Genomic DNA, 17806 nt, shown 5'->3' on the forward strand with positions numbered 1-17806 from the left:
GCAGGTTTGCCCAGATTTTCCAGCTGTGGCATGCATTTCTATGCCTTGCTAAATTGTGAATAGGTGGGTATTCTTCACTGTGAAGCAGACGGTGAAGTGGCTACCATAGAGCAGGTATGGCTGCCCCACACTGGGAGCCTGGAGCATGTTCCATATTGCTTCTGAGAAGCTGCACCAGCAGCCCTGTCTGAGACCATGGTGAAACATGGCCTAACCCCCTCATCCAATTAGATAAATCAGATGATGATGATCTAAGATGATCAGAAAAGCTCCACAGGAGACAGAGGTGCTCAGATAATGGAAACATTTCAAATGTCATCAGATCACAAGCCACAGAAAAATGATCTACTGAAAAAGCTCTACTGAAAACCAACTCTTTTATATTACTGTTGGAAACCCACAGGCAGCCGTTCAGATTGGAGGGAGAGCATGCCCCTCATAGCTTGAATTTTATACAAACTAAATTTCTTCAGTTCAGTTCTGCCAAAATAGAGAAAACTACACAGTATGTAAATTTGGACCAGAGCTTAGGTTTGGGTGTACTTAAAGGGGGTTCATTAGCTCTATTTTGACAAATAGAAAAAAGCCTGTTTCATCCTATAGACATAACTTCGAGCTAATACATTGTGATTTTACAATTACTAACCTCTAGAGACAGTATTAGCTCCACTGAGGAGGAGAGGAGAATCTGACCCACAAAACCGGTGAGTTTGGAAGAAACCTGCAACAGGGATTGTAAATACCATCACCAAATGCAAGTCTGAAACAACTGATACTGCTATTATGCTGCTCCTTTCTGGCTTTAATGCCTCTGAACCAGTAATGGGAGCATATATTGAGCATACAGTACAGTCTTTGCTGAACAGTTGCAAACATCTAAAACCTATTTGTGACCTGCTAAACTTATAGAACCTAACTTTTTGTGTGGCCACAGATAAGCCATTTGAACAACCTGTTGTGTGGGGTTTCTCCTGCTGCTCTTGCAGAGGGTAGAGTGCCACCTGTTGAGCCATGGAGCTCTATTTCTCTACACTCCAGCTTTTCCTTGGAGGTGTCCCAACAGAGAACTGATCCAGCCCAACCTTGTTGAGCTTCGAAATTTGATAAGAGCACAGCCTGCGGTTGTATGGCTGGTGTATTGCAAACTAATTAACAACATTACATTACTTATCCACTGTTAAATTTTCTATTTTTTTGAGACTCTCACTACAGATATTTTTTGCATACTTAATTTTACCTTCAGGCTGTTTGCTATCCTCTCGACACATTCTACTTTTACAATCATCCTTTGAATGTGTAACCCCTTCTGAAACAACTCTCATGTTTCATACACATGCTGAATTCCCCACCATTCTCTGCTGGCTCTTTTGAGCTATTCAGACAAAAAGAATAAAGCACACCATGTACACAAGAGCAGCAATAATGCAGGGATGACCAACTACGTGGTCAGAAATAAAGGTTTGACAAAGAGTAGACAACATCTTCAGAGCCATCCCCAAGGTGTAAAGCGTCTGGAAGTTATTCTTCCTATGATACTTCCAGTGAGCAGGGTGTTGTGAAAGACTGAATATTTTATTACACCTTCCTTGTACTTTCACCTCTAAACTTCCATTTTGTCCATTGAGCAATAGCATTCTACATTTTGTTGCCTGAAGTATTCCATTTACAATATACTGTAAGTACTGTGAAAATGTTGGTTGAAAATGCCTGTAAAGTGTTTTATTCTTTTTTTATAGAAAGGATAACAATCTAAGTGACAGATTCTAAATATCACTGTCTTCAAAGAGAAAAACTAGATAATATTACTTAGGAAGAGGTGACAATAAGATCAGGTTTAGGAAAATTGCAATCCAAATAAATTCTGGCTAGCCTTCTCAGGTGCTAGTTGGATTCCATTTAGGACTAATCCAGCAGAAAATCATAAGGAAGATTGGACCCCACTTCAATTGCTTCAAAGAAGTAGTATTAAGTCAAACAAGACCTAGTTCTGCAACGCAGCGGGTGCTAATTCACCCCATATGTTTTGGAAATTGTTCTGTATCTGTTATTGCTAGACAGAAATTAATCACAGGATTTATTTTTTCCAACCAAGTAAAAATACATTGCAGATGAACCATGCCATATTATGCCCAATAGATGCTGAATAGATGCTTAATAAAAGCTGAAAACTTGGCCTCAGCAGAATACAAGCGCAGTAAAGAGCCTCTTGCCACAGAAGTCATTCTCCATGAGGTTGCCAACAACTGAAGATTAGAAGACAAATGTGCCAAAGCATAGCCACCACAGAAGTATAATTACACTGCCTGGAAAGAGACAAAGGGTTTCAAAAACCTGTCTACATAAGTATCTAATCAGGTTCAAGTGGGCTTCAATCAATTGCCTCTCTCTTCCTGCACTCCTTCCACTTCACTACTTCCCTTTCCACTTGATCCTTCTTTTTCCTTTAAGAAAGTTCTTTCACTCATTCACCTTTTCCTTATAAAGTTTTCTTTAGTCTATTATTTCACTGTATAGTGCCAGAAAAGTATTAATCTCAATATTAACTGATTTTCATAGCTAATTCAGTTAAAGGATTAAGTTAGCATAAGAATTGACATACTGCATGAGACCAAAGATCCATCCAGCCTACAGACTAAGAACACAAACAGAATTAAAACACAAATTAACAGGCAATTTTGTAATGCCAGCTCTGAAATACACTCCCACAAACAGTCATTTGGCATTTTATCAATTCCCCAAATTACAGATTATGTCTACAAATGTGTTTAGTGTTTCTGGATAGTGTGAGGTGGCAGGGGGGTTGGAACTAGATGATCTCAAGGTCCTTTCTAACCCTAACTATTCTATGATTCTATGATAGACCCTTCTTTCATTAACTATAAATCATATTTTTAAACCTATCCATACCTACTGGCATATCTTGTACCAATTAGATGCTCTGTAAGAAGCCATATGAGAAAATTGGCATATCTCTATATAAAGTGGCAATACTATACATTTTCAATAAAGATTAACTCCAAGAACCCAGGCTTTGTTGCTATGAGTTGGTGGCAATAGATACATTTTAATGTTAAACTTTAATTAAGTTTCTGAGAAAAGGTAATGCACTGTAGAATGAGTGTCATTACTAAATAATGAAAAAAAAAACCCAAACTAACCCAAAAAGATGAGCAAGAAAGCAAACAGGACAACAGGAACCTTACCTCTGGTGCAAGTGACTGGCCATTTTTTAACCAACTGTAGGAAGGGCTTGGTTCTCTTTTAGCCTTACATTCCCAAAATAAACTGTCACAGAGAGACAGAAAGGCATTTTGGATTTTTTTTTTTAATCCCATTCAGGGAGTGCTGAAAAGAATATGTAAACCATTTTAAACAGGAGAAAAGTGATGTCACTGGAGATATGTTGCCATTGATTAATGAACTGAGCAAGGCTAATTAGTATTTGTCCAACACATTCTTTTTATATCACAGGTAAATTCTGCAAAACAATTCGTTAACATTAAACATCAAGACTAACATGGGAAAAAAATGTTAGAGCTCAAGTGGCTGGTAGGAAGGCAGTTGGTTTAGATATTATTCATTTTTATGGGCGAAGTTTGCAGAAGCAGTGATTTTAGATGTCTGAAATTCTGGTCATGTTCTCTGAAAGCACTATGACTACTACTTTTTGAGAAACAGTTTTCCTCTAAAGGTACTTGAATCTGTGCACCGAAAATAGAAATTTCAAAATCATTTGCAGTTAATAAAACACATGGATTATAAATACTACCCCTCTATTTCACCCACATATCTGAGACCATGGGTTGTTTGGTTGTAATTTACCACATAATGCACAAAAGAATTAGGGCTGCTCAGATTAGGATAACACCTTCCAAATACTTGTGGCACATTGGCATAAATTCATTTCTGTGTAGCAGCAGATCTTTCAGGAATCACATATGAGCTCTGTAAATATCCAACTAAGTACTATTATTCAACTAAGCACTATTATTCAACTAAGCAGGAATTAGCTTGAGCAGGCTGACATTTAGAATAGTTGTTAAGATGCAGGTGAATAAGACCTACAAAAAACAACTGACACCCAGTTAACTTTGCGGCAGATGAAAGCCACATGCAAGTGAGACAATAGGTTGCATCCCTCTGCCTCTACCGTGAGTGGCTGGTGTCCTAACATCCTGTGAAAAATGTTTGGCTGTGTTATTAAATCATAATGCTGTAGTCTCCATATGTATATACATATATACACATACATGCAGTTCTTACATAGAGCAATTCAGTTTTAAGAAGATAATCATTATCCTTTGAGATCAGCAGAAAGCATCCTTCTACAGCATGGCCCTGCAGGTAGCTCATGACTGTCCCAACAAAGGACTTTGAAATTGTCCAACACTAGAGTAATATCATGCCAACAAGCCGCTTCGCAGAATGAAGTCCAACAAGCTGCTTCCCAGAATGGGGAAGTATCTGGGATACAGCTCACCATACTTAGAAGCAATTCTAATTACACGTCATTTTTATTTCTCTCAGAGCCTAAGGCACAGGATTTAGGTACCAAACACAAATCAACAGACAGTGTCCAGGAAATAAACCCTATTTCCTCGAGAGAAGCTGCCTTCTGAGCAAGAACAGTGCAGCACAGAAATTAAGCAAGAGGAAATCAATTATGCAGATAATATACCAGCCCACTCCTAATATGATAAAAAACCAAACTTGTACAAAAGCTTCATGACAGCTGTTTATATATTTCACTATGAACAGCTATTAATTAATTTACAAAACACATTTAATAAGCTCATTGTTTTAGATTGCATTAACTGATCATAATTTTGTAATTGCCTATGCTGTTATCAATCACGTCCAGGTAATCTACTGAACTTAATTTTAATGGAACTGCTTGATTGATGTTCTGCAAAAATTAGTGAGCAACGAGAATAAAAATAACCCCCCCAAAAGCAAAGAAGCAATTAAATATTCAAAAGAGCATCAGACTGCTGTATTCCTGGCATGTATCTTGATATTAGTCATGGCTTGCAGGAGACTGGTGGTTTATCAGCAAAGCCTGCATCTCTTTGTTAGAAGAGATTTACTTATAAAGAATGAAAATACTTTCCAAGGTCTTCTCAACAGATGTTAGTCAGATGTAGGCTCAGTTTAGCTTTCTGTAATTTTTTCCTCACTGTTACTTTTGTCATGCTTTTGGGTCGGGTTGGTTTTTATTCCCACTCTTTTGAAAGATTTATGAGATAAAGAAATTATTGCCCTTCTTATTCATGTTGAAACATGTTACTTTCCCTAAGTATTAACGATGGGGCTAAAGAGCATATAATTCGCTGTAGCTATGAGGGACCATCATGTGTGACTTGCATCACAGGAAATTAATGCACGAGGGAAGGGAAAAGGAAAAGGAGAACAGTTTCATAGATATATTATTCTCCACTTATAGACAAGGAGGAGGGAAGCAGTGGAATGAGTTTCCCCGCTCTGCTCTCATCTGTTTATGGAGCAATACAGTTCAGCTAGAAGAGGTGAAATGATCTTACAGTCACATGAAACAAAACCTCATGAATCCTTCCCTGATCTGCATCTGGGACAGCACAGCTTTATGTTTCTGTGAGCTACTGAGAGTAAATCTTTTTGCCTGACCTTAATGTTTCATGCAAATGTACTAGGGATTTCTTTCTGCCTTGTATTAACCTTTACAACTTCATCATGTCACAGCCCACATTTTCAATCTGAGTTTTAATGCAAAATATCTTTATTTTCTGAGGATGTAATTCAGTGAAGGTCACTGCAGACCTACAATCATTATTTAATCAGCTTAACCTGAACTACATTTCTTATCTCCAGTAAGGGGCTAATAGACTTCATCTACAAAATACATCTGAACACCATCATACTCAAAAAAAAAAAAAAAACCAACAAAAAACCCCAAAAGAATTAATCAATATACTTACCATAGACAAATAATTGACCCATTGCAGTGTTTATTCCTTGAATGTTTCCTGCAATGCACTCATAAGAGCCTTCATCTTGCTGAACATTGGGGATTTCAAGAACTCCTTTGGTTTTACTGTGCTCAATTTTTTTTTTGTCAATGAGTTTCCATCGGACCTCTTCCAGCTAATACTAGGGACAGGACTAAATAATTATATTTTATTAGAGGAAAAAAAAGAGAGAGCATTTGTTATAGCAGGGAGAACATGATGTTAAATCCTTTCAGAAGAGTAATAATATTTTAAAAAAATGCATAATTTACATTTCTGACATACCGAGGTACATAAGGCAGGTTTTATAACCTATCTAATTTACTTAGAAGCAAAAGTCAAACAGTGGCTTGAAGTCCTCAGTCAATTCTATGACTTCTTCTTAGGCCGATTTGGATTTTTCCCACAGTAACTCTTAGCTAGGGCTCAAGCCTGCCTGTAAACACTGTGACACTGAAGGAGTGACTTTGGAAGTCCAAATAAGCACGATAGAAGCGCTGAATTATTGACTGGTTTTCAGAGCAAACAAATTCCCTGTAGCATTAGAGGTATTTCACACTTCAAAATAGGAAATATTGGACAAGAACTCAAAGGACCTAAAAACACCAATAAATCTAGGTATAAAAAATGGGGGCCGGGGTAGAGGAGGGCAGACAGATAGCTGAGTGAAGAAGTTGAAAGCATGAGACACTGAAGCTGAAAGGAGACAGAAGCAAAAGAGAATATTTCTTATTTCATGTTCTCATAGCTTTCTGTCATTTTCATTTATGTTTGGATCAATGTATTCAATACAATAAAAATATAGTCAAGTGTGAAGGCAGCTATAAATACTTCTTGGATTTCTGGTAATATCACAAACCATACAAGCCTCACTTTCATGATCTATTATGTCACCAAAACACTTTGAAATATTAATAGTCTTGGATTTCACAGTTACTTTCTGCATCTGCAAAACTTGAGTTTCTTTTTCTATTCGAGCACTTATATTTTGAACAGCTTTTTACAGAACCTTTGGCTAAATGCTGACTTTTTGATTGGAAATAACATCAACAGCAAACACTCAGTGCTGAACTTGAAAACATAACTTCCATGGAAATGATAAGGGCACATTGCCCTTGAATGCCAGTCCCCAAGGCCTCAGTCCTGCAGTGCTGATGTACAAACCGTTTACTCCTTTTTAGCAGGGGCTAAAACTGCTTGCACCTTATTCAGGTCTCTGGTTCAAATCCATGTTTATTGATCAAAGAAAGTAACTTGTCTGTAGCTGTGATTTGATTAACAGAGGTAAATTTAAGCCTAATTTCTGCATTTTGAGTCTATATGGCTACAATGTTAACAAGTTCACTCTGAGCCAGAGCCACCAGGATGCAGATGTGTGAGTACTCAGCAAATTACACAGATTGAACAGCTAGGCAGGTGTTAGCAGAGTAGCTACAAACAAAATCAACAGAAATAGACTATGTACAGGGCAATTTACAGCTTGACCACTTTAACATACAGCAGAGAAATCCTATAATAACCCTATGAGCTATTTAAGCAGCATAATAATTTCTCTAGCTACCTTATATTTTTCACCAGAACTGAGCTGCCCATGAAAACAGTTTGGAACTATAAGCAATTTATTCCAGATTCTGGAAATAGCTCTGGACTGGTAAGTGCATACATATACATGAATAACTTATACATACACTCACATATTCTGGCTCTCACAAGGCCCCTCCGAAAGCTGAACAATTTACTACAAATGAAAGGGACTGGGACATGCCAGATATCATTAACTAGCAAAAAATGTGTCAAGAACTACTGAGATTTTATTATTCTATTTCCCATTTCGGTTCAAGGCCAATATGGATGTTTAAATTTCAGGTCTTTTTGGACAACAGTTCTCATCACCACCTGTATTAATTGTTCTTCATTATGAGACCAAAAACCCATTTCAGATGCAAACTGGTTTAGTATTATTCCTTACAAGGAAATTTAAAAGGGTTTGTCTGTTTTGCTCAAATGCATTGGTTAGTCTGTTAAAAGGTACTGTCTCCTCCACAAATCTTGCATGACATTATTTATGCAGAATTTCTGTAAACCAAGTTACTTTTAGTTGTTTAAAAGAAATGCAGCTCTAGTGCAGAATAGGTCTATCCCACAATTGCTTGCTTTAGTCAGGAAAACAGCCAGAGGTATTTTGCAGTCTTACAGTAGATTGATTCAGACGGTTGGTGACAGAAAGGAGAGTGTGGCTGGCTTTTAAAATGCTACTGCATATTAAACAGTGGGTGAATAGCTACTGTGTAACAGAAGCATGCAGTGCATTGCATGCCAAAAACATTTAACTACTGATTTTAAAGGCATTTCTTTTGGAATGATTTTTTTTTTTTTTGGTAACAAAGACATTAAAGAAAACTAAAGCCATATGGGAGAACAAAAACAATTAGATGCATTCATTCACACTGTGCTACCCGAAATTGTTTCATCTAAATATTTCCTGTTCTAGCAACCATTTGTTTTCTCTTAGTACCAACTATTCATGAGTAAGGAATGTATGCACTGACACCGGGGCCAAAGGCAGGGCTCTGTGGGAAAAGGCCCCTTCTGTCAACTTGTCAAGTCAAGTTTAACAGGGTTTAAACTGAAGATGCTGTTCTGTTTTCCTTATCCACACCACATACTAATGACACCCTTGGGGAGGTTTCAAACAAACTCGTCTCATTTTTGGCCACATACAAGGGTGTTGGAAATGCACTCCCTCTATTGTTAGCTGTAGCAGGATGACAAAAACATCAGTTTGGTTCATCAGTTTTGCTGTGTTTAAATGTGTAATTGCAATGTATAGTTAATAACACTTTGTTCTTCTGCCAGGGAGTCTTGCACCAAGCGGCCTAGTTTTACCAGCAGAAGGAATTGATTTGTCAAGACAGCAGCTCCTCATCACCGTGAGCTATAGGTTAAACAAGCAGACTCCAGAAGGATCCACAGCTCAGCCATGTACCATCATCCATAGGAAGGACCTTTGTTATCACCACAGCTTGAGAAGGTCTGCATTTCTTCATTGTCTTTGCTGACACTCCATTATCACTGACTTTCCAGTATCTTCAGTCACTGTATTTTGCAGAAGGCAGGTTTTTTGGCTGGTTTCACTGTCTTCTGATATTAGTTTACATTTTTATAACCAAATCTCCCCACAGCAACTGTTACCACAGTATGAAACCTTCAAGGTAACTCCCCCAAATTTAAATATACAATTTAATTAAATTGCTTTTTGTAACAAATTATCTATTTTCCATGTCAATGCTCTAATAAGTGAAGCTGTGCTTCAAACGTAGGTAAAATATATATATAAACCCATGTTTAATAAATATAGCTTTGTGAATTTTTGTAGGATGTTATATAATCATATTCTATTGAAGGCCAGTAGCCAACATTGCTACACAGACTAGTACCTTCCCATGGAGATTTGGGGTAGTCCCGCAACTGGTGGGTCTGTGCTCATTTAGTTACTACCAATAACCAGATTAAAATAGGTAACTGCTTGGGGCTAAGAAGTTTTGGAATATATAAAGAAACAATGAGTACACTTTTCAAATTTATTACACTTCATAGAGAAAGTCTTGCTTTCACTTTAGTAAATAAGAAGAGTGCATAAATATGAGAGTGTCTCTGTACATAAATCTACGGTTTCTTTTAAATCTTCAGAGCATCTAGGAGTACTAATTTAATTCATATTCTACATACAGGCACTAGAATCACAAGCTTGTAAGTTACTAACTCAGAAAGAAAAGGCAATGGAAAATAATTTTTGGTTGGTGACAAGTCTTGTCACATCAAACATGAAATTAATTTGTCTGCAAGCATTACAACCCACACCAAGATGAAGGTTCCACCTTTTTGCAGCAAAGACTCAGCAGCCAGATGATGCATGGAACCTGTGCCTCATCTTTCGTCCTATACGTCTGAGGACATTTCGCAATAAAATGAAATCTACATAAGGAAGAATTAGGATTCAAGGGACATCATCATTAAACCACTCTGGCTTCTAATCATCCTGATATATTACTTAGGAAACTTTCCTGAAACCTGCCATTCTGTCCCATTCACCTCCTACATAAACTCCTTGAGAACATCCTAGAATAGCTATCTAATGAAGAAGAGAAGCCTGGTATTCTTGCATAAAGCAGAATACCAATTAATCACCTTCACTGAAGATGGTTATTTGGAACCCCCTTGTAGCTGTATGATTTCCTACTTATACCAACAACCTCTAGAAAAACCCTTCCTTGAATACATATACAGGAGTATATAGGGTCTTCACACAAAAAAATAATGCTGTGGGTTGAGAAAAATGCTGTTTTATATTATTCACATGTGCTTTTTACAACCTTGACTGGCAGTGGCCCATCTGCAGGGATTCTGGACAGATTATTTACCTAGCTTCAAGAAGGGACTGAAGAAAAATGTAAAAAACGGGCACAGTTTAATAAATGTGTGTTCCGGACATGAATCTACTTTATTTTCATTCAAGAAACTATTCTTACTTGTGCAACAGAAAAAAAAGTTATTTGGGAAGAAATCTACAGAAAGTAGCACAATAACTCAACTGAACATAATTCTTTCCATGGTACTCAATACCTCAAAGACATAGTGAACAATAATTTAGATGTATAGCACGATTAATATAGCTTGATCCAAAACATGACTTTTAATACTGGCATATTATTAAACACTGTCAACATAATGAATATTAGTGCAGAACACAAAGCATCATCTCTCCTATTAAATTGCCACAGGCTGCAGGATTTGAAATAGTCAAGCTATTTCATATTTTAGTTTTCCCTCTTTTAAAGAATTAATTATAAGGTGGGTTTTTTTTCTTTCCCTTTTTAGATTCCCCCTGCTAGTCATCAGACAGTCACATACTGAGCACATTCCCTTTTGCCAAATCGTACTTCCCATCACAGTGAGGACTAATTTACTTTTCAAAGTCTTTTCTACTATTCATGGTCTCTGTTCTACAAAACAGGATTCAGAGTTAAGAGTTGGCCCAAGTGCTTTTGTCCATTTGGGATCCATCCTTCCAAACCCTCCCCCCAGAAATAAATACTGAATCTTTTGCATCCTTATATTTATTTTCCTCAAAACAAGCTAAAGTTCATGACTGGGCTAGATGACAATTTTGAGAAATTTTCATGTAAAATGCAAAAAGAGAGAGCCTTGCAATAGACCTCTGTGGAATATACCTGTCCCTGGGTGTCTCATGCCTAGCTGTAGAAGTACTTAGATGGTTTTGAATTCTCCCAGCTAAAAAGGCATCTTAAAACTCAGCCATAAGTCTGGCCTCTTGTACTTGTATGTGGAAGTGTTTTTTGAATAAAGTCCAATAGGTATGATTTGCTGTTCCATATAGAAAAAGAGATGCTATTTCTCTAAACACCATGAAAGTACTATCATTTAAGACTTTTGGAGACCAAAACCACAGCAGGTTGCCTATAATCTGTCTTAGATGTGAAAGATTTCTGTTATTCATAGCACAGAGGTAGTAGCAGCTAACAGCATTGTCTGAACCAGTGGACTAACAGTATGAATATAGAAAATTATGGATAATGGGAAAGCAGTTCTGAAATCCAAGAGAGATAATAACCTTTAGTGCTTGTGACAGATCAGAGGTATAGCTCAACAAATGTTAAACTGAATTGATTTTAACATAAACAGACAATAGCCGGGGATAGAGTTTTAGTGGAATTTAGGCATCTAAAGGTGCAGATGGCTACACTGCTGCATTTATATGTGCCTAGCTACAATTGTGAACAGCTGGAGGGAGGAAACTTAAAGCTTTTAAAGTTACCACTAATCACCTACATACCTTTAGAGGCCTTACCTATTAAGTATTTCACTTGGAATTTGTTTCTCTTGCTTTATTCACATATAAACGCCAGCTCTGAAATAAAGCTTTTTCACTGATTGACACATTAGTGAAAGTTTGGTTCAAGGCCTGTTCAGAGTAAAAAGCAGACTGAAAAAGTACATTTGGGTATGAGACATCTGTAAATAAAGAACAACCTAGAGGAGAAATTCTCCAGTGACACTGCTAAAGAGCTTTTACTCACAACAGCATCTCTCAAACACATACACTAAACTAGATGCACATTAACAATATTATATAATAAACCTGTGAAGAATGGATTTTCACCCCATGCATTACTGCTATTTATGCAGTATAACTCCAGGGATATATGGCAGCACAGGTTTCAGCTGTAGTCCTATATATGAAGAAAAATGTATATTCAAGCTGCATTAACCCTCTCAGCCATTTCATTTTCTAAGCACAGCACAGAAGGATCTGTGCTCAGAGGGATTTCATTATCTGTCTTTTCAGTCCACCTTTTTTCCCTCAAGGTGTTCTTAAAATGGCAAAACCTGTGTTCAATATTAACATGACCCATCTATACCCTTTCAGTAAGGCAGCACAGTTTTGTAGATATTTGCTCTATTTTGAAATGCTCTTCTGCAGTCAGTGTATCATTGTTAAATGCTTTCCATGCAACAGATGGAAATGTATAATGACAACTTGAAAAGCAAAGCCTGCACTGACTCACACACAATTAAGGAGGTATTTAAAGAGAAGTAGCTTGACAGTATTTGGAAAGGAAGAATCAGCTTTAGCAGGAATGTTGCAGTCTGGTACTTGTTTGGGGCCAGAAAAAAGAATGCATATGCCTTAAATAAAGATTAGCCCTAAGGTTAGTTTATATAAAAACCTCATCTGAAAGGGAAGGCCATTTCCTGTCTTATTAACTTTTTATTTGCTTTATTTTTCTACTTCCCAACGTAGGTTCCAGAGGAACATTTGATTAATTTGTGCTGTCTGCAAGTCAGGCTTTTAACCTCTGGGAAAGCTCTAAACACTTTAAAAGCTTATAGCCTTAAAACGGATTGTTGAAGTAAACTTAAACTAAATAGAGGTCAACAATGTGAGGTTATTTTAGCTTTTCTAAGGAAAACAGTTGCTCATTGGAAAGACTAGTTTTTGTAGGCTGGTTGCATTCATACAGTTAACCATCTGCTGTTTGAATACAGAGCACCCCTTACTGTTTGTATGCACTCTAGTTCTGTAAATGAATACAACAAAAACAACCTAGGAAAAACATAGGCTACTGCAAGCCTAATAGATCTGTAGACTTTAGCAAGAAGGGCTGCTGCTAGGGCTTCACCAGGTTCACTGTGTAGGTCCTGGGAGCCACGTGTTAGATCCATTCTACACAGCCTACACGCTTTTGAAACACAGCCTGTTTCTCCAAGTTTCATTCTTAACAATGTCACACAGGAAAGCATTTGTTGTGATAAGGATAAGATGTGAATGTGCAGTTACACTAAATGCTGTAACCAGAAGTAAGATCTCATCTCAGAGTAAAAACTATTCTTAAGGAATATAATACCTGTTCCAGTTTTCCCTCCCTATCTTTCCTCCACCCAGCTTTATGCTGTAGTCAAGTGATCATCAGTTGTGGTATAGCTGTGTTTCATATCCCTGGGACTATATAGGGCAGAAACAATCAAACCAAGATAAGGTTACAAGAAAAAAAAGTAAGTTTCACAAATTCACATTCTGACCAAATGAGTTCTACTGTGCAAATTAGAAAGAACCATTGCTTCTCACAGTAGAACAGCATTAGAACCTTAGAACCCACATTTTTATAAGACAAAAATCTTACTTTCCAAGGGCAAAACATTCCAGTTTAACAAATGAGCCCTTTGCTGCATATGTTGTTTCTGGAAAATGCACTTCAATCTTTGGTTCATACTCCCCCATCACGCCTGTTCAACATCAAAACAGCTAGCACTCCAGTTGAGGCTCAGACCTGTCTAGTGCAACAGAATTTCAGTGTAAAAGAAAGGACGGTATTAATAATGCTCGAGCCTTATGTTCCACCCGTGGCAATCAACACATTATATCTATGGAGCAGACTTAGCCTTTTGAGTGAAGTTCAACTCTATGTTGAAAGCTTATGCGAAATCTGTGAGTTCTGCGCATTTGAAAGTTGGAGAGCGTGGCTTACATGTACAAGTATGTTGTGCATTAAGGTTTTAAATATAAATTAGGATTTATAACTCACAGTGTGAACATGCAATGCCTTTAACATTGCTCACTTCTTAGGACACTAGTTATATTCTGGATACAAGAGAATTATGGAATTCTGTGTCCAAAATACTAACGACTTAAGACTTCTTTAAAACACCCAAATATGAGCTCCAGACTTGAGAAAGGCTGATTACATGTAATTATCACCTTTGAAAATGTAGTTTAACATCTGATAAACCATAGTATCAGGGCATTTAATTTTGCAACTGGTTTGGGATTGTTTTAGCAAACTATACTTTCAGCTGAACTTGTTAAATGGAACTCATTTCAACCGTAATGATTCATATGAATCAGATATTTTCTTCATTATGAGGGTACTGAGGCACCAGCACAGGTTGCCCAGAGAAGCTGTGGCTGCCCCATCCCTGGCAATTTTCAAGGCCAGGTTGGACGGGGCTTGGAGCAGCCTGCTCTAGTGGAAGGTGTCCCTGCCCGTGGCAGGGGGCTTGGAACTGGATGATCCTTAAAGTCCCTTCCAAACCAAACTATTCTACCATGTTCCTGTACAGTTTCTTTGTCCAGAAAATTAACCAATTCTTATTTTATACTTAAGAGGGATCTGGCTAATGCACATAAATTTCACCCTTAGAGGCTGCCTATTTAGCACACAATCCAGAGGCCACCAAAGTGAACAGGAGAAGATGAAAAGACTGATAGCACAAGTCTAAGAAAAAGAATAAAGTAGAGTGATTGAAAGGAAGAAAATACTCAGAAAGGATCTTAAGCATTTACAATTGCAGCTATACCAAATTATTAACTTTTGAACTGTGGAACTATAACTTTGTTTTGGGTGATCCAATTATGTTATAAAGCAGCAGTCTCATAGTGGAAGTATTATTTTACAATGCATGGTTGAGTTTTATTTACCTTAGAAATCTAACTCTATACAGACTTCTGTTACTGATTGTCACCACTGTTTTGCAAACAGTACAAGTATATTGAAATTTAGATGAACAAACTTACAAACCAAACTTTGTGTGAAGATTGCCTAGGTATATATTTCTGACTGTGAGCATTTAATTAGAGGTATTGCCAGAAAGTTATTTGTGTATATGCAGGTGAATTTCTCACCTCAATGACTCACTTTGAAACACCTTTCTAGGTTTGATAGTTGAGCTAAACTTAGATTATAAATTTAGAAAGCTTTGGGCAGATTTAAACCTCAAAACAGGCATTCATAAGATGAAAAATATTAGTGTATCATTTGACATTCTCTTGTTATTTTTCAATGATATTGAGCACTGCTTTACTTGCACACGTTTAACTCATCATCCCTATACTGACAGTTCAAATGTCATTTCAATCCAGCAGAAACCATACAATCATGTCCCTGCATAACTTTTTGCCGGAAGCCTTTCACTTCCATGAGGATGCATAGCAGTATCAATAACTGGAGGTGATCCAGTTAGGATTGTGCTGCACACTTGTAGCCAAGGATGCCCACATAACTTACCATCGCTGCGGAGAGTGAGAGGAGTGGGTGGCCCCTGCATACTTAGATCTGCTTTGGAGTTAGTCACAACACAAGTGTAGTTAGCCACATCTGATGGCTCTACTTTGGCAAGGTACAGATTTCCAGTTTCTTGAGAAACAAAGCGGCGACTGTCTTCCTGAACATATAAGGTATTATTGTTGAAGATCCATGTATAGGACAAGCCTAGAAAACACCAGGTACGTATCATGCATCCTTTCCAGTATAATCTGCTTCCCATTAGTGCTTAAGTGCAATATTGCCAGTTGAAACAAGTCAACTATAGGGCAAACCACTGAGGATGCACAAATTAGTAAAGACAAGCTAAGTATTGCTTTAGTTTTAAACTCATTTCAAGCCACTTCAGAAGGTCAAAAAAGTTTTTGCCCCCTGTTACTTTTCATTTTCCTGCTTAGCCTATTTTTAAGTAGAAATGGCAGTGCTGCAGTGCCATGAGAGCACTGTTTTAGTAAATAATTTCTGCTTGTAACACTTTCCCTATGAACATCCAGAGAGTAAATTGCTGGTCCGTGTTACAGCTCCTTTCTTCACTCCAAATGTGGAAATGAAACTGGTAACATGGAGCTTTATCATGAGATTATCGCGACAGGAGAGCTCAGCTGCATGTATATATTTTGGAAGCAATTTAAAACTATTTGACTTGCCCACCCTGGAAGTGCAGATCTCCCTGTGAGAGTACCATCCAAGGGCTCTTCTTTTCAGATGGGCTTTTTGGACAAGCCTTGTTATGTTGCCAGCAAGCAGGTTCAGTGCTTGTAACACAGCACACCACAGCATGGGTACACCCGAGGTGTTCTCCCAGCCCCACACTGCAGCTGCTCTGCATCGGTGCCAGCACCCCACAGTGGGAAACAGGACTGGAATTCTGTCTTTAATAAGACACAGTAAATCAGAAGTTTCAAACCCCACCAGTTTAGCTGTCCTTAATTAAATGTATAATTCATAAGCTAGCAGTGTTCTGCCAACAGCTTCATTTTTACATATTTTCCCTATCAACAATCCCATTTGAAAGATTATTTATGTTTTCCCTGCCCCCGCTCCCTCCAGTTACAACATGGGTACTGGATGGCAATGTGTCTGCAAACTCTAGTAGTTTTGTGGATTTTTGTGTTATCATCTTCTAACATTTTAGGACTCTCATTAGAAATTATGCATCTCCAGGGAGCAATCAATGACACTTTCTATACTTGGCTAAATCCTGCAAATAGGCTCTGGTTTACTACAGATTAACACTAAACTTTTTTTCCCAATGTACAGTAAACCTAGAAGATATAAGCCCTAAAATAATGTAATATAACTCATGTGTGCATATACATGGGTATGCACACGAGATAAAAGCACCCTGTTTTCACATTTGCATGTACTTCTAGATACCTGTTTTAAGCATCTATTTACAGAAGAATATCTGAAGCAGGGTGGGTTTTCCCACAGGGAGGATCAGCCTATAGCCAGAATGATGGGATATAGCTATGACCTGATATATCTTCTGGAGACTAGGTACTCACTGTGCTCATGTCTCATGCACAAAGTTTAATGGCTACAGTCTGACTGCACAAACAGACTGAAGTCACGAGTAGGCAAAGCTCTGGTTTCAACTAACTTTTTGAAGTTTTAATCTGCAAGTGAGGGACTGTAAGGAAAAAGCTGAGGATTGGCAGGGTAAATAATCTACGTCCAATTAAACAGCAGGTTGTAAACTTGTGATTTTTGAAGAAGAAAAACATTAAATCTGCAACCTCTTCAGATTTCAGAACACCTGAGGGCTTATACACTGACGCCCCTCTCGTGACAGCTGGAACCCTTGTTTTCCTCCTCACACAGACCTGCACAGAGGCGCATAAGGGCTTATGTGCAACAGAAATGCACTGAGCAGCTGGAACATGGTATTTGGATTCCCAGCCTTCTGTGACAGGATAGTGTATCTAATGAGAAACTGGAGGTAAACTAAAAGATGATTTAATAGGAAAAAGGAGTTTGGATATTCCCTTTCTAGCATCTAGTTCTGGTGCTGGGAATTACACAGCTGAAGAAAGCACTGACTCACTCTAACAAGGTATCACCATATCTGCTAAGACACCAAATAGATGTCCATGAAGGACCTTTAAACTATGTTATGGTATGTAATCAAAAAACACATTCTTACTGTATGACCTGATGATGCAGTTAGAATGTATGATTCCTAGTAAAACTCTATTAAAA

General features: G+C 37.8%; 1 pseudogene; it reads right to left on the reverse strand.

Annotated features, from left to right (window-relative positions):
- The window catches only part of LOC136018100 (contactin-6-like), an 82915-nt pseudogene that overhangs the window by 41129 nt on the left and 23980 nt on the right, over positions 1 to 17806 (reverse strand).

The sequence above is a fragment of the Lathamus discolor genome, chromosome 7 (assembly GCF_037157495.1).
Source record: "Lathamus discolor isolate bLatDis1 chromosome 7, bLatDis1.hap1, whole genome shotgun sequence".
Lineage (NCBI taxonomy): Eukaryota > Metazoa > Chordata > Aves > Psittaciformes > Psittacidae > Lathamus > Lathamus discolor.